This window comes from Hermetia illucens, chromosome 1 (assembly GCF_905115235.1).
Source record: "Hermetia illucens chromosome 1, iHerIll2.2.curated.20191125, whole genome shotgun sequence".
NCBI lineage: Eukaryota > Metazoa > Arthropoda > Insecta > Diptera > Stratiomyidae > Hermetia > Hermetia illucens.
This window is the reverse complement of record NC_051849.1, coordinates 56,133,427-56,147,166: the sequence shown is the minus strand read 5'-3', so window position 1 is coordinate 56,147,166 and position 13,740 is coordinate 56,133,427. Positions and strand designations below refer to the sequence as shown.

The following is a 13,740-nucleotide window of genomic DNA, read 5'->3' as shown; positions in this document are numbered from 1 at the left end:
TATGTCAACAACGCCTCGGATAGAGACTGACCTACTACCTTTGATTATCGAAAACGGATTAGTTTCTGGAATGTGCGCACGTTCCTCGATAACGGTAGTGGGTGCCTTCAGAATGCTCGCTTTCTCCGATTCGAATTCCAACGATATATCCGCCTTAAATCGTACCTAAGCAAAGTAAGACGTTAGGACTCTGGAGAGCAATCCACTCACTCTTGCCACACTAATGACAATGTGCTTTTGTAGTCTGGAAAACCGAGGGTAAACAACCGCGATTGTTTCTTACGGCTACCGCAAGGCGCTCTCTTGACCTAGAAGCCAGTTTTTGACAGACTTGTAAATATAAGATTCCGGTCCAGGTTAAGGAGCATTACAATGGTACAACGCTATGCACTGACAGAGACTTCCATTATAGTGGAGAAAGATGCATTCTACGAGCAATTAAAAACAGTTCAGTGGATGCTTTTTAAAGGAGATATTGTGATCGTGATGGGTGATCTGAATGCCAAGGTGGAATGTGACATCATCTTGCGCGGATATGTGATGGGCTAAAAAAGTCTTGTTGGCCGCAACTGTAATGGAGGAGGGTTCGTGGATTTTTGCAATTTCCACAGCCTTGTAATTGTTCCAGAACAGAGCCTGCCATAAGGTCAGTTGAGTTTCAAATGGCCGAAGCCGTACGAGCAAGGGGCGTCATAAGATATGGCTGACTGCGGAATCGATGAATGGAGGGGATGAAGACTCTGCTGCGACCGATGGTGAGCGTGAAGCGCTCGAACTCCGATACCGAGCGAAATCCCAAAACGTTTAGGATACTGTACACCGTGACACGAGAGAGTTTGCTATTGAGCTGGTCAGGAAAGCGGAAGATGCCGCAGATCGAAATGACTTCAGGAGTGTGTACCGCATCACGAAAGAGCTTACAGGTGGTCGTAAATCTTTCAATGGTCCTGTAAAGGATGTCAACTGTCGACTTTTCATCCACCATTATGAACAATGAACAACACTAGGGTCCTTAACTGTATTACATTCGTTGAGTTTCCTCCTCTCCGTAATATGTAAATAACGACTGCTCCTCCAAGCAGAAGAAAAATCATTTCGCCCATCAATTCACTCAACCAGAGTAAAGCCGCTGGAATTGACGGCCACCCTGCAGAGTTATTTATGACTGGACCAGCAATTACTCCAGATCGGACGCTTCCGCTAGTACGAAAATCTTGAGAATCCGAAACCTTTCCCAGAGAGTGGAAAAAGGGGATGATAGTTAAGATTCCAAAGAAGGGCACTCGTTTCGAGTGTGTGAATTAGAAGGGTCTCTGCGTGGTCCATGCGTGGCCTTATCATCGATATTATATCGCGTATTACCAGCGCTAGATCCGCTTTCGCTGCACTAAAATCTGAAAATGTAGTTATCTCAACACCAAGATTAAGTTGAGACTATTCTATGCTAATGTTCTTTCTGTGTTCCTATATGAAAGTAGTACATGTAAAGTGAATTTCACTGTTACTCAAATATTCCAAGCCGTCGTGAATAGCTGTCTGCGTCGTGTCATCCTTTTCCGCAGCCCTGACACTATCAAACGAACTACTTGGTCGGCGCAATCTTACTTAATATGATTGGAACACGGAAATGACAATGGGTAGGTCACATATTAAGAAGGCGCGGCATGTAATGAAATCCACTTTCCTGAGATGGGGGACGAGTGGGTTTTCCCAAGGGCACTTGACGCAGAACAGTAGAGGAGGAGTTCGATCGTGTCAGGAATTCGTGGAGGAGCTGAAGAGCATTTCAGGTAACCGCTAACGATGATACGTAGGTTTGGTTGACGCGCTGTACCTCCCAGGGGGTGAATAACAACAATATAGGAGTTGACTCTTCTCACTCTCTTCTCGATAGATCTGGCTTTAACTCTCGCCAAGATATTCTTACAAGCTCTAAGTCTATATTACGCCATTTCGCATCAATCCTTGACAATTTTATCGGCTGTTGAATTAGCGAAATTGTTTCGAAATCAGAACTGGAAAACTATAGCTTTCAAACGGTCATCTTTTAGTAGTTGCTTATTTACATTAACGAATGCTTTAAGAAGATTTTCACAGTCTATCACCCCTTTCAGTAATAAATAATCCAAACCCCCTTTCTCCATTTATTGACCGGTTTCGATACTAAGTTTGTCACATTTTTGTTCAAAAGAAAACAAGTTTTATTGTGTTGCTTGTACTTTGAATTGTGAAGCTATTTATACATATTTTGAATTTTAGTGCTTCTAAGTGATTTTCACATCTACCAAATTGATTTGAAAATGATTTTGATTTGATTTGCTTTGCAGATTATTATTAAAATCCAAAGAAACGTGTCTTCGATATTTCAATATTAGAAAAAATACTGAAAATAGTTTAGGAAGGTACTCATAGGATCTATTGAAAAAATTGAAGCATAAAGCAGAATGAAATCTTGTAAACATATTCATAATCCAAGGTAGACAAGTTCCAATGTTCCAACGTTTCGTAATCAAGGAACAATTCTTCTCTCTATATATTACATCTTAAACCGTATAAGTGTAAATTGGGATTAGAATAAAACAACGCATGTTTTTAGATAATTTTAGTCAAATTTACAAAAACCTATAATAAACGCTTTGACTCTCACAAACTACCAGTTTCCCAAATTTCAAGATTGATGAAAATAGTCAAAACAATAAAACAAATTCTGAAACTGGTTTTCCCTCGTATTATTTATTGGTCTCTGATTTTGTATCTTTTGTTATCTTTATAATGCCTTCCGAAAATGTGTAAGGTGACAAGAATGTGTTTTTTTTACTCTGGAAAGATGAGCCCCTCTCAGCAATGCAGTTTTTTTCTTCTAACATATTTTAACATGAATTACAGATTTTAATCGCAAAGGTCATGAACAAGATAAAGATGCTTCAAGGCAGATGTAACTAATCATTTTATAATAAAATCCTGGATCACAACCGGTTGTGGAATTCCAAGTGTCGTTAAGTTTATTTAAGCTTCACCTACACATGTGGTTAGGTTTGCTCGTCTGATCGCATGTTTAGTGTTGTGTATTGAAGGTGTATAATTAACTTTAAATTATAAATAATTACTTTAAGATTATAGAATTGCCATTTGCATGATAGAATAAATAATTGAACATCTGAAAAGAAGCGGACATGTGCTTAAGCTTTTCAATTTTCTCTTCGTCATGAAACCTGGAAAGCAGAATTTTCCAAATTTGAAATAAAATTGCTTTTTTCACCACCTAGATACCGTAGGAGACCGATATTATTTTTTCCATATGAATTTTTCAAACCGGATATAATGATGCATTTGTTTCACCCTGAAAGTAGCTACATATATTGATATTGAATGGAAGGATTAAGAACCATACTATGCATAATACAGCCTCTAGAAATGTTCATTATATCGAAATATCAATTTGAGAGAGATATTACAAAATGTCTTTAAGAAAAACAAGGAAATATATGTATATTCGCAATATTTGTGGTAATCTTCTTTGAGACATGTGTCGAGTCGCAGGGTAAAGACCCATCATGCCCGAAACCGAGAAAAATTCCAGGCTGGTCTGCAAAAGCTTTCGATGAGCAGACTTTCATAGAGGTTTGGTTAGATCAACCTGATAAAGTAAGCGCCTCTGCGGAAAGAGCCGTTCACGTGGCCCAATGCATCGCCAAAGCATCTGTTGCCTCCATGCGTAGGAGGTGCTCATTCCTCAATAGAAGACCAAACTACTAGTGGAATAGCGAACTGGCCAGCCTTTGATCAGCCTGCCACCGAGCCAGAAGAGCGGCTCAGAGGACGGTAGTTAGAGTCCATCAGGGGCAAAAAGAGTACGTCTATAAAGCAGCCCGCAAAACCCTCAAACTCGCCATCCAGCGAAGCAAAAGGAAATGCTTTAAGGAGCTCTGCTCAGTAGCGGACGTGAACCCGTGGAGCAGTGCTGACGGAACTGTGATGGGACGATTCAAAGACCGTTCATCTCCGCAGATCACTGTTCTATCCTCTTGCTGAAAATCATCCAGGGGTTATTCTCTCAGCAAGAGGTGGGCACCGATACGTTCCAGCGACTTTGGAATGTGACGGCAATTCCGCCAATGACCAAAGACGAGCTGCAGGAGATCTGCGGTAGAATTGGAGACAATAAAGTGCCGGGCCTAGATGGAGTACCGAATAAGGCCCTTAAGCTTGCCGTGAAATCTAGGCCGGACATGTTCGCTGAGTTGTTCGAAGCGTGCAAGTCTGAGGAGATATTTCCAACGGCATGGAAGCGGAAGTTGGTACTTTAGCCTAAGCCTGTTAAACCTCCAGGTGACCCATTCTCATACAGACACGTATTTCTTTTGGACATGCCGGGGAAAATGTTAGAGGGGGTAATCTATAATAGATTACTCCCTGTTGTTGAGAGCCAAGCCGACCTTTCAGATCGGCACTATTTGTTCCTGCCTGTTGTCCTGGGAAATGCCTGCTGAACCAACACCAACAGCTCTACTACCAAACCCTATCTCCACCTCCACGTGGTGACCGCTGGGAGGTCTTTCTTGACGAAAAGCTGCAGACGGAGAAGGATGAAGGCGAGTCTCCCGCGCCTAAAAACGGGACAAATTGTACCAACTGGTCCTCCAGGTTGGGGGTTGGGTAGGGCTGACAACCCTACACGGAAAACAACTCGTTACGAAGCCACAACAGGAGCCTCGGACAGGACGGATTTTAAAACGACGGACCCGGCAACGACAAAGGAACAACGATTTGCGTATTTCCTCATGGAACGTGCGCTCCCTGTACAGAGATGAAGCTGATGAGCAGCTAGCCGATACCCTGTCCCAATATAGGGCTGATATAACAGCGTTGCAAGAGATGCGATGGACAGGGACCGCTTTCCTGGAGAAGAGCCACTACACCATATATTATAGCGGTCATCCAGTAAACCATGTGCTCGGAGTAGGTTTCTTAGTCAGCCAAAAAATGAAACCTGCTGTTATCGGCTTTGAAAACATAAGCGACCGGCTATGCACTCTGCGCTTGCGAGGCAAGTTTAGAAATATAAGCCTCATAAACGTTCACGCCCCTACAGAGGAGACTGCAGAGTCGGAGAAGGATACCTTCTACGAGGCAGTAGAACGAACCCTCGAAGCCTGTCCCAGATATGATATCAAAATCATACTTGGAGATTTTAACAGCCAAGTAGGGAAGGAGCCCGTATTCAGGCGATACGTTGGCTCCCATAGCTTACACGAAAAAACAAATGATAACGGACTGCGGACTATTCAATTAGCAGGATCACACGAAATGGAAGTACCTGGTTTGCGCGGAAAGCGGTCCACAAACATACGTGGGCTTCTCCAGATGGGACCACTTTCCACCAAATTGACCACGTGTTGATCGAACGCCGCCACCTCTCAGCCTTGATGAATGTCAGAACATATAGGGGGGCCAATATAGACTCGGACCACTTTCTCGTTGGCATGGTGCTCCGAGCCCGAATAACAATACCACCTAGAATCCCCTCTGACAATCAGGTGAGAGTGAACATTGAAGCCATCCACAACACAACCATCCGCGACACCTATAAGAGGGAAATGGATGCCGCAATAACCGCAGTCAACAGAGGACCTGGAGATGAAGCATCAACAAATGATCTTCACAACCACCTGAAGAACGTCATCATGGATACGGCCACAAATATACTTGGCCCCAGCCGTAAAAGGAGTCGGAACGGAAGAATGCCGCATACCGAGTAATGTTGCATTCTCAAAGAACGCGGGCACGCGCAGAGACTTATCACGAACTCCGTCGAGCGGAGAAGCGACTTCACAGACGGAAAAAGGAAGCCTGGGAGAACCAACAGGTCTGTGAATTAGAAAAGTACAAGGAGCAACCGCACCAGTCGCGGAAGTTTTACCAACAAGTCAGCAGGATGAAGCCTTATACACCTCGACTGCTCATCCTGCCGAGACAAAGAGGGAAATCTGATTTTCGACAGAATGGGCATATTAGAGCGATGGGTTGAGTACTTTGATGAGCTACTGAACAACCAGAACATCGGCGAATTGGAGGTCCGCCAGGTGAAGACGACGGACAAATACTGCCACCACCAAGTTTAGGAGAAACAGTCCGTGCAATTCATCGGCTAAAACATCATAAGTCGCCAGGAGCCGATGGAATTACAGCCGAATTGGTTAAATATGGAGGGGACCAGTTACACCAAGTGGTTCATCAACTTGTGCTCAAGGTATGGGACAGCGAATCAATGCCTGACGATTGGCAACGAGGCATTATCTGTCTCATACATAAAAAGGGAGATATCACACAGTGCAGCAATTATAGAGGTATCACGTTGCTGAGTACCATCTATAAGATATTCTCCACTATCTTACTAGGCCGGATATCCCCATACGCCCAGAACATCATTGGCCCATACCAAAGAGGCTTCACTCCATGCAAATCAGCGACAGATCAGATTTTCTCTCTGCGGCAGGCAATGGAAAAACTGTTGGAATATGGACAACAGTTGCACCATCTGTTCATCGACTTTAAAGCCGCCTATGATAGCATAGCCAGGGTAAAGCTGTACACGGCCCTGAGAGAATTCGGTATCCCGACGAAATTAATAAGACTGACTAGGCTGACCCTGACCAATGTGCGAGGCCAGATAAAAGCAGCAGGATCACTCTCAAGACCATTCGACATCAACAACGGTCTACGACAAGGGGATACGCTATCATGCGTCCTCTTTAACCTGGCCCTCGAGAAAGTGATCCGTGATGCTGAGGTGAATGCAAGAGGTACGATCCTCTTCAAGTTCACCCAACTACTGGCCAATGCTGACGATATCGACATCATGGGAAGAACCACCCGAGACGTACAAACTGCCTTCATCCAGATCGAGCAGGCGGCAATCAGCGCGAGATCTTGGGCTGCACATCAATGAAGGCAAGACAAAATATATGGTGGCAACGTCAGCACCGAAGACGAATCAACCAACAACATCAAACCGCACTGGTCAAACACAAACACGAAGAAGAATAAGGATAGGAGAATACAACTTTGAGACCGTTGACAATTTCTCCTATCTAGGGTCGAAAATCGCAACCGATAACAGCTACGATGATGAAATCCGCGCACGGTTGTTGTCAGTCAACAGAGCCTATTTCAGCTTACAAAGACTGTTCCGCTCGAAACGTCTCACCATAGGGTCAAAGCTCTTACTGTACAAGACTATGATCTTGCCAGTCCTCATGTATTCCTCGGAAACTTGGGTTCTTAGCAAGAAAAATTGCGAACTCTTGGTCGCGTTCGAGAGAAGAATCCTCCGAAGAATTTTTGGCCCCCTACATGAGGATGGACGATTCCGTAGCCTACACAATGACGAAATCTATGAGCGATACAATGACCGTCCGGTTGTGGATAAAATCCGGCTCAATAGGTTACGGTGGGCGGGTCACTTAATCCGTATGGATGAGGATGATCCCACTCGGATCATCAGTCTATAAGGGCAATATCTATGGTAGAAAAAGAAGACGAGGCAGACCCTGCCTAAGATGGAGCGATGGTGTGGGCCAGGACGCCAGACAGCTTTTAGGGATATCGAATTGGTGGACCTCGGCCCAAAACCGGGATGTCTGGAGTTCCTTATTAAGGCAGGCCTAGACCGGATACCGGTTGTTGCGCCGTTGATGATTATGACTATTTGTTCCGTAAAGCCAGGTCAACCATTGATGTGATCAAATTGGTTACTGGCTTTGTCGATAATGCAATTCACGGAAAAGGTAGTACCAGCTAATATTGCGTGGTATTAATGTTGGACGTGAAAAATGCATTCAATTCGGCCTAGTGAAGGTTGCTATTCCCGCCTATCTCGCTGGTATCCTTGATAGTTATTTAACTGAAAGGAGACTCCAGTATGACACCGATGACGAACCCCCAGAAGTGCATTGTTTTCGCAGGTGTCCCGCCGGCTTCCATATTGGGCCCACCACTATGGAACATCATGTACAACGCTGTACTCAATCAGTGGTGTTACAAGTTGGCTAGAGAGCTCTGGTCTGACACTTGCGGAAGTAAAAACGGAAGCAGTCCTCATCACTAAGCGCAAGAAGAGAAATTACGCTTGTAACAGAATCGGAAATCATATCATCACTTCCAAGCCGACCATTCAATTCTTGGGGGTGATGATAGACAGGAAGCTCAGTTATGCATTGCAAGTATGGTCCTCTCAAGGATGATGCCGAACTTGGGAAGGCCACAGTATACCAATAAGCATAGCCAGGGTGGTAACCGCATTCATGCTCTACGCGATATAGAGGGAGGCGTTGCGGATGTCAGTTAATCCTAACAAACTGAGTGTAATCTACAGGAGGACAGCCCTGAGGGTATGCTCTCCCTTCGGGACTGTCTCATATGATGCAGCATTCGTCATCTCGAGGATGATTGATATCTTGACCGATGAGATAGAGATCATAAACAATGCGAAGCCAATCGCTCGCTTATCGCAGACGAAGAACGTTGAGAGGAAGAGATCCAAAAATAGATGGCAAGAGCGATGTAGTAAGTAAGGTAAGGTAAGAGCCGGTGGATTCACAGGTTCATTCCTGCCATCAAGGAGTGGTTGGAGGGACGACACGGTGAGATTCATTATAATCTCACACAGTTTTTTAAGGAGGATATCGCCAACATTTGCACAGGTTTAAATTGGAGACCTCACCCGAACGTCCAAATTGCGATGGCGTCAGAGGACCCAGAGCATGTATTCTTCCACTGTCCGATATTTGTGGCAGAAAGGAGGAATCTAAAGGAGACTTTAGGAGAGGTGTTGGTACCAGAAAATCGGGGACCGAGAATGATGGCATATCAAGAGAATTGGATGCAGTCATGATTGCATCTATCCAAAATAAACTTCGAAAGGCAGAGGAGAGGAGAAAAGCGCGGTCACGTACGGCGCGTATAGAAGAAAGGTGACTAAACTAGAGCGAGCTGACTCCGCCCTGTAATGTAATACCTTATGGTGGTTCTGCGGGGCAGAGAAGGAGTCGAGTTGGTTTTAGTGAGTAAAAATCCCACACAGACCAGTGTCTTTTGAAGATTTGCACCTCCTCAACAAAAATAAGGACAGACAGACAGACAGTAAACTGAATTTAATACAGTTTTGTTTTATACAAAACCTTGAAAAGAAAAAGAAGTCTACTTCTTTTGAATCGATAGTGTGGAACAAATTCATAGTAGTTACGATGTGCATTTCTGCTTCTCACCACTTTCATATAATTTTAATCCATCATCATTTTGCGATTGTTTTCCGGCCAATTTTCTCCCTAGTTGAATGCGAGTTTTATGCCATCGCTAGTTTCTTTATCGCTTCCCTTATTCCCATATTCCTTTGCAACTCACTGTCAGAACAATGGTTGGGCGTTATCCAAAAAAAGGAGGGCATTGGGCGGTAAACTATGATTTTTTAAGAACTTTTCAACCTGGATTTGTTCCAGGTACGAAAAATTCAAAGAACGAACTTTTAAAAATGATTCCCATCAGCAATGTCTTTTTCGGCTTTTATAAATCAGTAGATCAAAGTCGCGAGCTCCGGACTTTACCAGTAACAAGTGGTGCTATCTTATGATACGTCACGTTCATACAAACAAGAAATGTAATCTATTTGTTGGTTTCACTCCTGGAGAAGTCTCGGGAGGATTTTCAAACTAAAGCAATTTTATTCTTATGATAAATTTGGATGGTCCGATAAATTCAAAACCACCCCGCAATAAATATATAAAATAAAAAATAAATAGATAAAATAGTGTTATAAATGGATTTCCTAATTCTTTGTTTACACAAAGACATTCATTTTCAGGTGGCGTATTCTGTATCTCTTTTCGAACTTATTAGGCTACTGGCATTAAATTCACTAGAGATCGCCTTGAAATGAGAATTTTATTTTTATTTAGGCTTTTATAATATATAATTTATATTGTTAAGGCATCTAGGATTTCATTTGACCATAATGACCAGGTATCCAAAATAATTTCACTGCATTTAATCGGTTTCTACATTCCTGAACGATTTTTGAAGTGATCAAAGGAATACTCAACACCTTCAACGCGCTTGCTCTTCAACCGCTGGTCAATTACCTAGGTTGCTGCTATTATAATCGCATTTATTTCAGCCTGAAAGTAATAGCTCACTATTCGAACGATAGTCCAGAACGCTGTTCTGTTTTCGAGCCATCAGTGTAGAAGACATCAGTATATCCAAACATGCATTTTTCCGATTTGTCCCAGTTTTCTCTTCGTCGCAAGGTGACTTCATCTATTCTACCAAACAGAGGTACGGAGTTCCAAGAATAAGAGAGCATTACGAAAACTGGATTCAGTTTTTCCAATAGCTATCCCCATGCTCTGTGCCCCTCACGTCCATTGTTTCTCCATAGATCTAATCGAATTCATCTATGAGTTGCTCTCATTGCAGTGCTCTGAAAAAATAAATCCAAGGTCTGCAAATTGAGTAATGCATTTAGGCTTGCGTTGGATGCCGTCCACATGGCACCGATAATACCCAGATACACAGTTCTTTGTAATGCTTCTAGTTTACGGTGAAAACTCTTTTGTTTTATCTTAACCCACCCCACTGCGGATCCACAAGTATATTACCCATCATCGTCAACGGTGCAACAACCGGTATCTTGTTTAGGCCAGCCTTCATAAGTAACTCCAGATATCCCGGTTTTGCACCGAGGTCCACCGAATTTGATATTCTTACACACAGTCTAATCCTGGCTATGCTTCATGGGCGCCTTGAAGTCGTTAAAAAGATGATTCAACTAATGACCATATTCCAATAGTTCTTCCATCGCTTGACGCAAAGAGAAAATTTGGGCTTATGGAGTTACCTGGCTTAACATGACAGCGGAGAATATTTTATAGACGGTACTCAGCAACGTGAAACCTCTAGTTTTGCGGCACTGCGTCATATCTTCCATTTTATGTATGAGACTGATAGTGCCTCGTTGCCAATCGTCAAGCATTGATTCGCTTGGTGTAGTTGGCCACCTCCATATTTATCCGAATCGGCTGTAATGCCATCTGTTTCTGACGAGTTATGGTTTTTAAGCCGTTGAACTGTACGGACCCTTTCTTCCATGCTTGACGGTGGTGGCATTGTCCGTTGGCTTCAGTTGGAGGCATCACCAAATCACTGATATTTTGGTTGTTCACTACTTAATCCATCGTTGCCCATTCTGTCGGAAATCAAATTTCCCTCTTTGTCTCGGCAAGATGAGCATCGAGGTGTATAAGGTTTCTTCCTATTGACTTGTTGGTTAAACTTTCGCGACTAGTGCGGTTGGTCTCTGTACCTCTCGAGTTCGAGCGTTGTTGATTATTTTTGTCTGCCTTTTTCATTCCGTGTAGTCGCCTCTCCACTCGGTGAAATTCGTAATAGATTTGAAAAATTTCTCCGTTTTGTAGTTAGCTTACATTCATCGTCGAACGAATCATTCAAACTTTTTCTACAACTGTGGCCAAGTGTATTTGTGGCCGTATCAATTGTAAAGCTCTTCATTTGTTGATGCTTCACCTGTTGACCATGGTTATTACGGCATGGAGTACCCCCTTATAGGTGTTATAGAGGACTTTGTTGTGAATGACTTTAGTGTTCACTCCCACCTGATTGTCAGAGGGGCTACTGGGCAGTATTATTATTCAAGCGCTGCCAACGAAATAGTGTTCTGAGATTCATTAAGGCTGAGAGGGAGACGCGTTCGATTAAACCAGGTGCTTCCAATGACTATTTCGCGCACAGTCCGCTATCATTGGTGTTTTTATGTAAGCTATGGGAACCAACTTATCGCATGAATACGGGCTCCGTTCCTACTCGACGGGTCAAATCTCCAAGTATGATTTTGATATCATACCTCGGCCAGGCCTCGAGGGTTCACTCTACTGCCTCGTAGAAGTTATCCTTCTTTGACTCTGCAGTCTCCTCTGTAGGGGCATGAAAGTTAATGAGGCTTATATTTCTAAATTCGGAGACCCATCCGCGGAGAAAATGACATCAATAATTCCCTTCAAAGGGAAACCTGCAAATAGTATCCGACGACCGCCATGTATCTCTTGATCATTTTGTCTCGTAATACAACTGTAGCGTAACAGCAACTAATCGAAACTGAAAACACAACAAATCCTGGAACCTGGCTTATCTGTCCGATTAATTTTGATGGTCATCACTCAGAATTCCAGTTCGCGGAGAAATTCTTCAGTCCACCTTATTAAAACCCTTATTAAAATCGGTTTCCCGTCTGTCTGTCTATCTGTCTCTCTGTCTACTTATCACACCCATTTTCTCAGAAATGATTACTCTTATTGATACGGAATTTAATTGAAAGGTGGGAACTGTGAACCCCATCGCATGCAGCGGGTCACACCATTCTACGCTCAATATGTGTTTTACTGGCATCGAGCCATCTTTATCTTAAGGGGGTCATCCCGTGTGTCGGGTTGGAGAAATCGATTTTTTTTTTGGCATGAATTGTATCTATATATAGTGGAGAATATGTGGGCAAAGGGATTTTCCGATATTCCGAGTCCTTCAGAAATTACAGGGTTAAACAGGTAAGGAGTTTGCAGCTGCGGCTAGAGTACTCGATGAGAAAGAGCATCGAATCTTTTTTTACCTGAGCCTTATAAATTCGCACACAAGTATAAATATAAAAAGGTGGAAAACCAATCAATTGTCTAAACTTGTTTGCTGTTTGGAATAAAAAGGATAATCCAGTCTAGAGTGAACACTGAAAGGCTTTCAAGTTATACTCAGTTATATTTTGTTGTAAGTATTGTGCTGTTTGTGTGTTTAGTGATTTTTTTAAATGGATCGTACGAAGGGAGATCGCTTTAACGTTCAACGTCATGCTCGTACTAACGAACGAGTATTTCATGGGAATCGATACTTATCAGAGAAGAAAAAAGACTTCGCATCAACATCAGCAAAGTAACTTTTAGCAAGCACGAACATGGATGTTCGAATTGCGACAAGTTTTGCATATTGTATATTGGATTTTGCTGGAGTTTTCTCCGGTATTTCTGCAAATTTCTGCAAATAATAAAATATACGTAGTAGTGAAAAAGGAATGCGTAGGACATGTCGAGAAAAGAATGGGAACGCGGCTTAGAAATGCAAAGAAGAATCACAAAGGCATTGGTGGAAAAGGGGCTGGAAAACTTACTGATAAGGACCTCACTACATTTTCTGGGCTGGCTATTCGTCGACACGCAAATTTGATAGAAGGAATGAAGCAAGAAATTTGGGAAACTTTCTTCCATAAATGTTCTACAGACGAAAATCCCCAGCATCAAAATTGTCCAGCAGGCGAGGACAGTTGGTGCGAATGGCGCAAAGCGGAAGCTAAAGGAGAACTGGATAGTTTTCACCACGAGAAGGCACATTTGACTGAAGAAGTTCAAACAGTCATCAAACCAATCTACGAAGATTTGCACGAGATGATCTCTGCAACAGATGTTTACGAGCAGAGACCCAGAATAACAATGAGTCGTTAAATGCATTGATCTGGACTTTCGCTGCTTAACTCCTTCATTCTGGAGCCAAGGTTGTAGAAATAGCCACTTTTCTGGCTGTAATTATTTTCAATGAAGGATTCAGTGGCATTCTCAAAATCCTAGTGACAATGGGATGTCAAGTTGGTCACATATGTCAGGTTTATGCCGACCGCCGTAATGAAGC

General features: G+C 43.0%; 1 protein-coding gene across 9 annotated transcripts in view; it reads left to right on the top strand.

Annotated features, from left to right (window-relative positions):
* LOC119661783 overlaps nucleotides 1–13,740 on the top strand; it is a 46,688-nt gene that overhangs the window by 17,130 nt on the left and 15,818 nt on the right. The window lies entirely within an intron of this gene.